Below are 12,236 nucleotides of genomic sequence, written 5' to 3' on the forward strand. Positions count from 1 at the left end.
TTTATAGAGCAATGTCGTTATTAGTTGGGTTAAAGGAAGAGGAGAAAAGCCAATTTTTTCGGTACCTAAAAGAAAAAATTATCCACTAACACATGCCATCAATAAATAGATACTCAAAGTGGGTAGGAATGTATACATGAGTGGGCCAAAAAGCCAACCACTAACTACTGTGGATTCATGCCTTAACTTAACTTCAACTTTAAGATTATAACTAAGCAATTTCTATTTCCAATTATCCCATGCATAATACACTTTGTTATTAATATTATATATATATAATAATTTACGGTGATGGAAGACCCTAGAACAATCAATTATGGACCATTCTAATTTTACTTTTGTGTTTTTTTATAGCTTGGAATGAACGCTTGGCACATGAATCGCTTCTTGAACCTGAAGCTTGGAATGTCATTTTCCTTATTCAATTTTTGGGCCTACACAGCCATCTTTATTCTTATTGTACTTCCTCTATTTCCTAGAAAATTTCCTCCCTTTATTTGAAAATTCTGTGTATGTGATGTATTTAGTGATAAGGTTTTCTTTTATGTGAAAGTTACTACATCTTGTCTTTATTTTACCAATTAATATCAAATTAACTAACATAATTATCAACAAAGTCTATAATTATTTTGTAGAAATAACATGATTATAAAAAGGAATTCAATAAGACATTATAATTTGTATGATTGGTAATTATATATTATAAAAGTTAACAAACTTATTATAAGTGACAATTTTTATTTGAATAATAATGTAAAAACTCTTTTTACTATCTGTGTGTGTGGGAACTATTTGCTTTTGGATTTCATAAAGAATAACCAAAAATTAAACACACGAGCTACATGAATTTTAAGTGACCATATAACTTTAAATTTTAACCAATCTCAAAATTATTATTTGACTTTCATATACATATCAGACATGCTCACTAGATGAATCATTAATGCACGAAAAATAACCTAAGGAATTGCACTTAATTGAAGAGCATATATACGCATCCCATGGTTTGAGAGTTTGGTGGGTTTCTCTTAGATATTACCTAACCTAATGTTACATTAATGATGAAACCCAATTCTTAAAAGTACAAGGTATTGATTTGGTGTGTAGCCATGTCACACGCATTTCAATATATGTTGCTTAATTTAATGGGAAAAAAAATGGGTAATACATGGTTCCGGGAAGCACCTTAAAAATGGGGAAACATCCCAAAATGTAACTGAATGGGACAAATAAAAAGAAACAAGAAATGGGAGGAAGAAAGGTTAGGGGCATCTTCTTATTATATATTTATTTATTTATTCTGAATGGATGACCTCAAACATCCCCATCACGATTTTACATGAGACAGAAGGGGATGGATATGTAAGTATCAAAAGTGATTTTCCATCCAATAGATCATGGAATTTGCACATGATATTGTCGGTTTGATGTTAATAGTTTCATTTCTTTTTTTATGTTAGTTGAATACTTAGAGCTAATTATTATCACTACCCTCTTCTTGCCTTCCCTCCTCATCTATCAACAACTAAAAAAAATTGAATATTTCTAATTGATTAAGATCTTATTATCCAAAGAAATTGCTAGGAAACTTCAATGTTTTATGGGTTAGTGTAATAATTATCTTATTCTCAAAAAGTTAGAGACAATCTATTTAATAAATATTATGTGTTTAATTCATATCATATAAAAACTCGTCTGATCAGTGGCAATTACATTATTATCCTAAATGAAATTAGTCTTTAAGGGTATATTGGATCAAATTTATATAGCTAATACTCATATCTCTTATAAACTTGACCAAATATCTAAATCATGTGTTAGCATGTTGAATGGAACTTTTCTTGAATATGTTCACTTAATTATATGTAGGCAGGGGCCAGGATGAACAGTTGAGATGTCAACTTATAATGATAATGAAATATGTTTGATTTTGATTGCAACCATGCCTCGCTGTACTTGCACACAAACGGGTCAACCATCATAATTTTGAAGTATTCAACTTGCTTATGTTTGTAAAACATTAAATTCAATTGGAACATTATTTTCCTGACTCATTTAAAAAGTGGAGAATACATGGAATCAATACTCATATCTTGGATCGTATAATTGTGGTCCTACGGTTCCATAATTTTGTTAATAAAATGACAATTTGTGGATGACTTTGTTGGCCTTCAGAACTCACGAAAGAGAAGAAAACCAATATTTATTATTTGGGATAACTACAATTTTGTTCAGATTCTAATTGAGTACGATGCTTTATAGCTGATCAATTTATTTAAAAAGGGACTTTGTTTAAGTTGTTGTACCCTTCGGAATTAAAAATAATATTTGTTATTCTTCATTCAACTATCTTGGCTATTTATCGCGAAAAGTTTTAATGTTTATAAATTTTTAAGATAATAAATGTTTGTATCTTATTCCAAAATGTGTAACAATGGAATCAATTTGATGTTATTAAGATCGTATTAAAATAATATTTAGTTAACGAAAATCAGACTTTATAGATACAAATTATTTTTTAATTACTAATTTTAAGACATTACTACGATATATTTATGGATGAAAAAAATATACTAATGAGTGCCTTATAGTTACTGGTTGAAGAGTATTTATTAAATATTTTTAAAAGTAAATAATTGTTGTACTTCTTTCCGAAATTTTTTTTTTTAATTTCCTGAATAAGTGACACTACTTAGGTTTTTCCCAAAGAAATATCATAGTACGTGAAAGTATAACTAGAAAATTATATGAATGTGCTTGTTCAATTCAAGTGAACAAAAATTATTGCTATCTCTATTTTCTGACCATTTTATTGGATCCACAATGTTGCAGCAACACCAGACAGCATTTACTTTTAAAGTGTATCACTTGATTTATCTAAAGAAACATTGTTAATAGCTTTAGTACTCATGTAGGCTCTCCCTAAAATTTGTACCGTGTCTTAAGCTTGAAAAGGAATTATTTTCCCTTCTACAATTTTAAATGCAAATTCTAATTTTTAATGTTAAAGGCAATGATTATATACTTCTTATAAAGCAATGAATAGACTCCATGACTGAGCACGCAGTAATAGATTAATAAATTTAGAAATAAATAAAAAATATATATATATTTACATTAGAGGAAATTTTGAAATTAAAATTATAATAGATAAATATAAATAAAAATGAAGAAAAAACATTATCTAATGTGATTTATTTTACCATTATTTAAAATTTCATATTTTAGTTTGAACATATATTTTTTGTTTTTAAATATATGAACTTAGATTTTTTTTTTCATCCATCCTAATCAAACTTGATAGTTGATACTGACATGTTTGCAACAATTCAAATGTCCTCTTTACCCAACTGAACTAGATCTCTTAACTTTCTTAGTTTAGTCCATTGAAAACTTGACGTTTTTTAAGTCCTTAAAAGCATCCTAAAGGGAAGGACCCGCCATCCAATTTCTTTTATTCTGCAGTTTTACGTTTTAGGGTAAGAAATATATGATTATCCATCCATAAATATCAAGAAAGAAAGACCAAGTCCAGTTTTCTATCTTAAATTGCTAACAAAAGGAGACTTGATTTCTATTATATTCATGGGCCTTAACTTCTGAGTTTTCAAAGAAGAAAAACACACATGGATAGGCATGTTCATGTTTAATATATATTGCTTTGGACGAGAAACTACATGGTGTACGTTTAGGTATGATTTGGTGATCTGCGTTTACCCTCAAAGTGCTAAAGTCAATACACAAACTAGAGATGCTTGCTTCTGAAAATTTACCTGGCTTTATATTGAAAATGATTTCCAAGCATGCTATTAGACAACGGTACAAAACCATTATTTTTCTTGTAATCTTTAAGAGCCAGAGTAGACACCCTGACTTGATAATTAAAAAAATTCTTTTCGGCCAGGAGAAAGAATGTAAAAATACGCGAAAAACATAATTTGATGAAAAATTACACAAGGGAGTTCACCACATTCAATTCATTAAATATCAGGTTCGAACTTGGCCCTTCTTGAAACCCTTAATATATATGGAATTAAGAAAACATGGGCAGTTATGCCTCCCCAGTTGAATTGAAATCTCCATAGATATATCGTGCTACAGTTTTAATGAACACTGGTTACAACATCTGTGCAGACACCAATTCAAAATAATATATTTAAAAGCACTTTTATACTTGGACTCCAACCAAAGCACTATTTTAAACCTCCACTGGACCACTACCAATGGCAACTGGAAAAAGTGGAAACCCCACGCAAAACTTTTTATAAATTGAATTTTCTAAAACTATGTATTGCTTTTATAAAAGTACGACCAAACATTCCCATAGCAGGAGATATCAACTCAAACCGAGCACTTAATAATAGACATGCCATCATTGGCATGGATGCTGATAATTGTATACTAATGAGAAACTGAAGTTTTCATAGGAACACATCATTAAGCAATCTACAAATACAAAACATACTGTAAAATATAAGCACAACATTGTGTGAAGTACTATGAAGAAAACAAAGCGAACATCAGTCTAACACAGAAAGGGTTCCGAAAGATAGATTTTAACGCATGAAATTTAGTCATAAGCTCAACCACTCATGTGCCAGGTATATGATGGAGCATCTTAGAAGACACCACGTAAGAAGAAGCATCTGGATTCACCTACAAAACCATTTTTCAACTCAGCACTTGAAAGGAATAGACCCTCAGCATGTAGTTATGGCAGATAAGCAGTTCAATGCAAAGCCACGACTAGCAAAATGGATATGCAGCACACATAAGGGCAAAAAACATATATGAAGAAACTACTAGGTATAACAGAGCATGCAGTAGAACCCAGCCAGACTGCCATTGTAAAATGCCTTAATGTGAAATGGAGATGGAGCATAGATGAGAAGAATATTTACCAAGCTAGGTACATATTAATCAAAAGAATATTAGCAAATTATTATTAACACTCGAATGGTTATTCACCACCATTGATCATGCAAAGATTGAAACAAGAACACAACATCATCGTGGCTGGTAGAAATTGATATTGATATCAGCTTAAAAACACAAGTCGTAGAAAATATCAAGGCAAAGCACACGATTAAACAGATAGCTCCTTTTCATAGCAAACTATATTTACGAAAACAGTTACTATTGACAATATAAGACTTAATAAATACAAAATATTTTCTACTGAACACTAACACAGACATGTATTTGATTGACATAAATCATGTTGTCAACTGAAATAAGTAAACAAGCACCACTAGGAAGAATAGCTTATTGAGTGTGAGCTGCTTCTTCATCAAAACTTCAGAGAACTATATTGAAAGACAGGTTCAACAGAGACTACAAAGCACAAAAAAAAAAAATCAATATTTAAAATCTCGTGACAAAAAAAAATAATACACCAGAATAAGGAAAGCCATAATAGAAGACTGCCATCTAAGCTTTAGATATAAACTTGGCATATTCAGAAAATAGCAGCTGAAAAGTTTATCTCATGTATCAAAATCATGAATCCTTCAGTAAATAACCAAAATAGAATATGTATTATTCATACAAAGTATGTAACATAAGACAGAATGGCATCAATTCTGTCAAACTATGAAGAAACAATCAGTCAATTCTTTAACCCAAAAAAATGAAGTTTTTCAATCAATGGAACTATAATTAACTCAGTGTATTAACAAAAAATATAAAAACATGGCACCCGGTGTCAGACCTTCTGAATAAATGAATGCTACATTCTATTTTTCAGCAGTAGAAATACTGAAACCTAAATGTGCAAAAGAATAAAAGATTCTTTAGTGTATGCTCATTGACGAGGACTGACCTTCATTGACTCTAGGTTGTGTTTCTTTGGGGAACATGTGCTTGTACTTGTCTTTCTGGGTGTAAGTAGCAAAGAGCAGGGGAGCTAAAAGACAAAAACCAGTAATGTTCAGTGATATTCTTATAAGCACATAAAGTAAGAACACTAACAATGAATGTAAGGGGATGTGCCAAATTTTCACCAGTTGTCAGAAACTCCGCAGAAATTTGTTGCGCCAGTGTGTGAAAAATACGAGAACAAGTGCGAAAGTAACTCATATCAGAAGGAGGCAGTTTGGAGGCAAAGGATCTGAAAAATAGTAAAACATAAAATTAGAGAACCTTTCTTTATTTCTGAAGAACAATAAATGTAATATAAAATCTACACTACAAATACTGCACAAGAAGGGAAATAAAATTAAACCTGGTTTCACAATCAAGCATTCTTTGCAACACCACAGACAGACATGGAGGAGGAGGAGCAGCAGCAGCAGCAAGTGCAACCACCTCCCATACTGGTGCAGGTATTTTGACTCCCCTTTCCTGCACCAGCAGTAGGAAGTATTTCATTGATTGCTATTCAGAATCATCATCCAGACCTCCATCATCAGAGAAATCATCAAATGTTCGCATATCAAGCTGGTAACGCAATATCCCACCTATCCCACCAAAACCTCTGCAGAACTGTGAGCCTTCTTGTGATTTGTTGGTGACAAACTCAAGAGTGCAACCAAACCTTTTGTATTCATTCGCAAACCACTCCAGCAGCGACATTTTTTCCTGAACCTCAAAATCAGCAGAGCTCACAGGATCCCGAAAATTGCTTTGGTTGGCCTCCTGTTCCTTGTTATAGTGCTTAATGACAATCTCACCAGTAGCACTATTTTTCAAGACAAACCTATTCATATCCAGATTTTCCCAGACAATAAGCGTCTCAACAGCTCCCATCTCCAAAGCTTTTAAAGTATCATCAACCCCAAAAACATACTTTCCAGTATCCTGACTGATTTCCTCAAAGTATTTTCCAATCAAACGCTTCTCCTGGATAAACTTCACATTGGACAGAATTTCAGCAGATAGTTCAATAGCCTGATTAAACCCATTCTCTCCTCCATATGAGACATCAACAACATTAAGTATTTTTGCCTGAAGTCGAGGATCAAACATATCTGACTGACTAAGCTCAGTTTTGAAATCAGCTGAACCAGCCAGTATTAATCCAGAAACATTAGGTTGGCTGGTGGCAGGATTGATATAGAATTGGGTAGCAAGCTCTGCCGTCTTCCTCACATAGTTATGACGCTTCTCCATTCGAAGACGGGCAAAACGTAGAGCTGATTGCCCTCCTCTTCCATGTTTCTTTGGGAGATCCACACTGAATTTATGAAGCACCTCCCTTGTATTACCACTCAAGGTACCAAACAAGGTACCATTTCCATCCATAACAATAAATCCAAACTTGTCATCAGACTCCAGGAGCTCATTTAAAGCTTCAGTATGAAACTTATTGTCACAGAGATAGAGAGATGCATTAATAGGTCTGAAAGGCTCAAAATCAATAGTCACCTTCTTCTCCTTCCCATCTTCAGTTACAATTGTGCCAGTATACAGAACAAGCCCATTTGGAGGAACCTTGTTATAGAGCTTAAGCCTCTGCTGAGCAGAAGTGATTGCACCAAGCACAGACTGTCGATTCACCCTGCTCTTGATGTTTGATGCAGTTCCAAACTCATCCCCAAGCATCTTGGTGACACGAGATATTTGATCACGTGGGGGCATGATAAGGGAAATCATACTTGTCCCATTTCCTCTAGCAGCCTCAAGAGCTTTGATCAATTTCTTGATTTTCCACACCTCAATGTTCTTGTCAGTCTCATGACCATCAGCCATCTTTAAAGCCTATAACCTTGAAAGAAATAAAAGTACAACAAATCAGCCACATCCATTTCCATTAAGATAAAATTCAAAACATAAAACTGGTGCTTGGTCAAAAACATATCAAGCACAAAGATAAATATAACAGTATCAAAGAGGTATAATTCAATTAAATTACACTTAGAAATCATGGCATCCCTCTGATCATAACTCCCCTTCATCCCTCCAAAATTCATGAAACAAGCACATCACTTCAATTAAGAAAGCAACAGAGAGACACAAAATGCATTTTTTTTTCAGTTTGACACTCACATTAGACGAAAGGTATATATAGAGTCCCAAAATATCCCAAAATCCCCCAAGTCAACTGCCACTTTATCCGCAAGTTGCAACATAAACTACTGTCAAATACAAAACACAGGATCTAAGATGCAGACATATTTAAATCACAATATAACAATTAAACCATCAATATTATGATAAACCCCTTTTTCTCACTCTCCTCCAGGCCTACCTTCTCCCTCCTGTCAAGTTGCAAATAAAAAATTCACACCGCAAAAATCACAACAAAAAAAGCAAATTATAAAATAGAACAAACCAAATACGCAGATGCGCAATAGCGCATATAATAATATTAATAGGCATACACACGTGCATGCCTCTAAAGCATCACAAAACAGAGCATATACAATAAATAACAATCCAAGCCCATCAAATCGATCAATCCAGAAAAACAAACCATATAATAATATCGATGAAGATTACAATGACACAAGTACCAACAGAGCGTGAAAAACTACGAGCAAAACCTAGGAAAAAGCATAAGGAAAAACAATACAATGAAGGATCGAGTGTTAGATGATGGAAATTGCGAAATCGGAGATAGGAATTGGCAAAGAAATGAACCTTTTTGTGTGGCGGCGCGAGGGAGAGAAGAGGCCGCGAGAGAGAAGCGTGCCCTAGCTCAAAACTATGGAATGCTTGATTTGTTCGGAGAGAGTGTGTATTTGGGGGGTTTTGAAGCACGAGCGAACGGCGTCGTTTTGCAGTATTCTGTTCGCTTTTCAATGGCGGTGAGGTGGTGAAATTACCGCTGAGTCCCCACGTTCTTGATTTTTCATCCACTCAAATAATACTTTTTTCCTTGTGTGGTGCAAGATATTTTTGGAATGAATTTTCTTTTTTCTTTTATTTTCAATTTTTTTATTCTTTTCATTATATATTCACGTTTTTATCAAGTTTCCTATTTCAGATTCACACGTAAACACAACCTAGTATTAGTATTAGAAAGATTGGAGAGACTGGTATACACTGAACATTAGTTGGTTGTTAGAATTGTTTTCAAAAATTTTAATCAGGTTTTTATACTTAAAAAAATTCTAATTAGATGTTTTATTTTTTTTTATATTTTTATAATTTGATTTTTGAAATTAGAAATTTGTTTATAATTTACCCTCTTAAAAAAATTTCTCTCATCTCCATTTATTTCTAACAAAATTATATTAAAATTGAAATTTTAATTATTTTTTTAACAATTTTTCTCTCAATTAAAATTTTTAAACTTCATTTTCTTGTTATCATAGATGTTTGTCACAATCATCTTTTGTTTTGCAATATTTTGTCTCCACTTCATAAGTATTTGATGAACTTGTATAGATTAACCATTGCTAGTAAGAAGACTTTTGACACATATCCATCATTAACTTCATCAAGCTATATGAACCAGACTTTAGCATCACTATTTGGGAAAAAAAAAACTTTCCTTCTTTTCTTTATGCACAAGGATGATCGAACACACAAAAATATCATAAAAGATTAAAGAAAGAATGCACAAGATTTATTTAACATGATTTGACCACTACACCCCTTCAAGTTTTACAAATGAAGTTTTGTGGATGAAACTTAGAAATCTCTTCTCATATGACTCTCCTCATTTAGGAAAGTGACCCCTTCTATAAGTTAAGTGATTTTTCTCATCTTGAGAGTCTCTATTTATTGAACAAATATCATAATTTTAAAAAAGGAGATAAATATTTAAAATAAGTACAATGTTTTTTTATTATAAACAATATCCTAAAGATAAGTAATATATTTTTATATCTAAACAATATCTTATAAATTTAAAATTTAAAATTTGAATTGTTTTACCAGTAATTTTATTTCTTATGCAAGCAAAAAATGATTTTGTGGATAAAAGATAAACATTGAGATAGATATAAAAAAAACATAACATAATTGTATTTTGAGATGCTTCAAAAGGTTAATTTATTTATAAAATTATTATTAATTTTAATTTAAATTCAAAATAACTATTTTATTTAATCACATGTTTTAAAGTATGATTAATATAGATTTTAATGAGATATAATAACATGATCGTTATAGTTTTATTTAATTTTAAATGATCAAAAGTTTAAAAAGTAATTTTAAATCTCATGATTGATTAATATAATTAATTGATGTTGATATTGTTATCATGTTGAAAACACAAACCTATTTGAGCTCTTGAAGCTCTCCCTAGTATTAGATTAAGCATATTAACAAATTTTTCACCTAGAAAAGATAGAATTTAGATAAAGAGAGAAGATGACAGGACTTGTGAATCCTACTCATTCTCAAATATTTATAATCATATGATACAACAAATCTTTCTAGTATTAGACTATAAATATAAAACTAATAAATTTTTTGCCCAAAAAAGATAGAACTTAGATAAAGAAAGAAGATAACAATGCTTATGAGTCCTACTCATTTTCAAATATTTATACAAAGAATATTAATCTTCGTGACTATAATTAATTACAAGAATTAAAAATAATTAATTTTAAAATATTTGATCATTTAAGATTAATTAAAATTACAATGGTTGTGTTATTATATTCCATTAAAATCAATATTAATTAGATTTTAAAATCTGTAATTAATAAAATAGTTATTTTGAATTTAAATTTAAATTTAAACTTAAAATTATTTTTAAAATAAAATAACCTTTTAAAATATCTCAAAATATACAACATAGTATTATTATCTTAGCTTTTTGTAACAACTAGACAAGTTATTACACTTAGTATAATATAACACTATGTAATGAAGAACACACAAAATCTACTAAATTAAGGTTATCATAAAATAGGACTTTGGACATTCATACAACAAATATATGTATAGAATGCATAAAACTTAAAATAATCTCTGCCAAATTTGACTTTAAAATAACATAAAAGCCTTATATGGGATTACAACAAAATCCTATACATATGTACTAATGTACATCTAGTATGGAATATTGAGAACATAAAGTCCTAGCACTGGTCAAACATCTCTAAATCCGTTGCATTGAATGCATGGATAAATGTTGCAGAATTCTTATCTAACCTAGTGCAAAATTCTTATTTGCAAAGTAACCAAATGCTATCCATATGAAACGTATGATTAAGAACCAAATGAATAGAAAAAAATAAGGTTCATTACCAACAATGTAATGATTACAAATGTGAGTATAAATAGATGTAAGAGGGTGTAGAATGAGCCAGAAAAAAAAAATTTAAAAGGCGAAGTGGAAGAGAGTTGTGGGAAGAATAATACAGTCGTGAGGGTTCAATTTGTCTACTTTTAAATATTATGGTAAGGGAGAGGAGACCTTTATCTTTCTAAAATTTTATATGCTATTATGTTGTTTATTTTAAGTTCTATTTATGTGTATTTACTTAGTGAGATGTCCCTAACCTCACTTACTTACTTAATCTATGATAATTTTTACTCGTAATAATTAATAAGGTGTTCCTAGTTTATGTTATTGAATTATTTTATATTGATTATCACTATCATTTACTTGATTAATACTCTTTAATATACTCCATTTACGTAAATATTATTTTATTAAAGCTTAAATAATAAAAAATACTCAAATTTATTTAGTTTAATTATTTTTATTAACTATAATATAGTTTTATTAAAAATATCTTAAACTTATCTCGTTGTTATTTCTTCATGCATTTATAAAAATAAATTATTTTATGGCCATAAGAATGAAAGTTTGAATTAATTTGTTGTTGGAGGCTTACCTTGAAGATTTAAATGAGTAAAAATTAAATTTAAGGTGAAATAACCTTTAGTTATTTGTTATTATCATGATCATTTATCCCGACTAGTCACTACAAATATAATTCAAATTTTTATATTAAGAAGAATTAATATATATTTATTAGCATTAAATATTTCTATGCATATTATATAATTGTTCATATTTATTGGATAATTGTTCTCACTCCTTATTTTTCTTTTTTAAAATATTTAATAATTATAATGGAAAATAGATGGATCTACCAACCTTGCCAAACCCTTTTACTTCTGTTATCACTGCTATCTTTTCGGGTACTAATTGGGTTATGGACGCGGCCGCAAATGCTGTAACATTTTAAGGTGTAGTAGTATCAACTTTTATTTTTTTTACCAACTCAGCAAAATCCTATTGTTATAGATGGTCAAATAATAGTTACTTTTTATTTATCCCCAGCAAACCATGTTAACCCTATAGTAAATTTGTATCAACCGAATATGTA

General features: G+C 30.6%; 1 pseudogene across 1 annotated transcript; it reads right to left on the bottom strand.

Annotated features, from left to right (window-relative positions):
- Positions 1-4,354: 4,354 nt before the first annotated feature.
- Positions 4,355-8,707, bottom strand: LOC109803435 (eukaryotic peptide chain release factor subunit 1-3-like; annotated as a pseudogene). The gene is made up of 6 exons (XR_014433791.1): positions 8,581-8,707; positions 6,224-7,698; positions 6,003-6,109; positions 5,822-5,905; positions 5,250-5,334; positions 4,355-4,656 (listed from the first exon to the last, which is right to left on the bottom strand). The product of XR_014433791.1 is annotated as a eukaryotic peptide chain release factor subunit 1-3-like (transcript).
- Positions 8,708-12,236: the final 3,529 nt, after the last annotated feature.

The sequence above is a fragment of the Cajanus cajan genome, chromosome 1 (assembly GCF_000230855.2).
Source record: "Cajanus cajan strain Asha chromosome 1, NIPB_CcT2T_4, whole genome shotgun sequence".
Classification (NCBI taxonomy): Eukaryota; Viridiplantae; Streptophyta; class Magnoliopsida; order Fabales; family Fabaceae; genus Cajanus; species Cajanus cajan.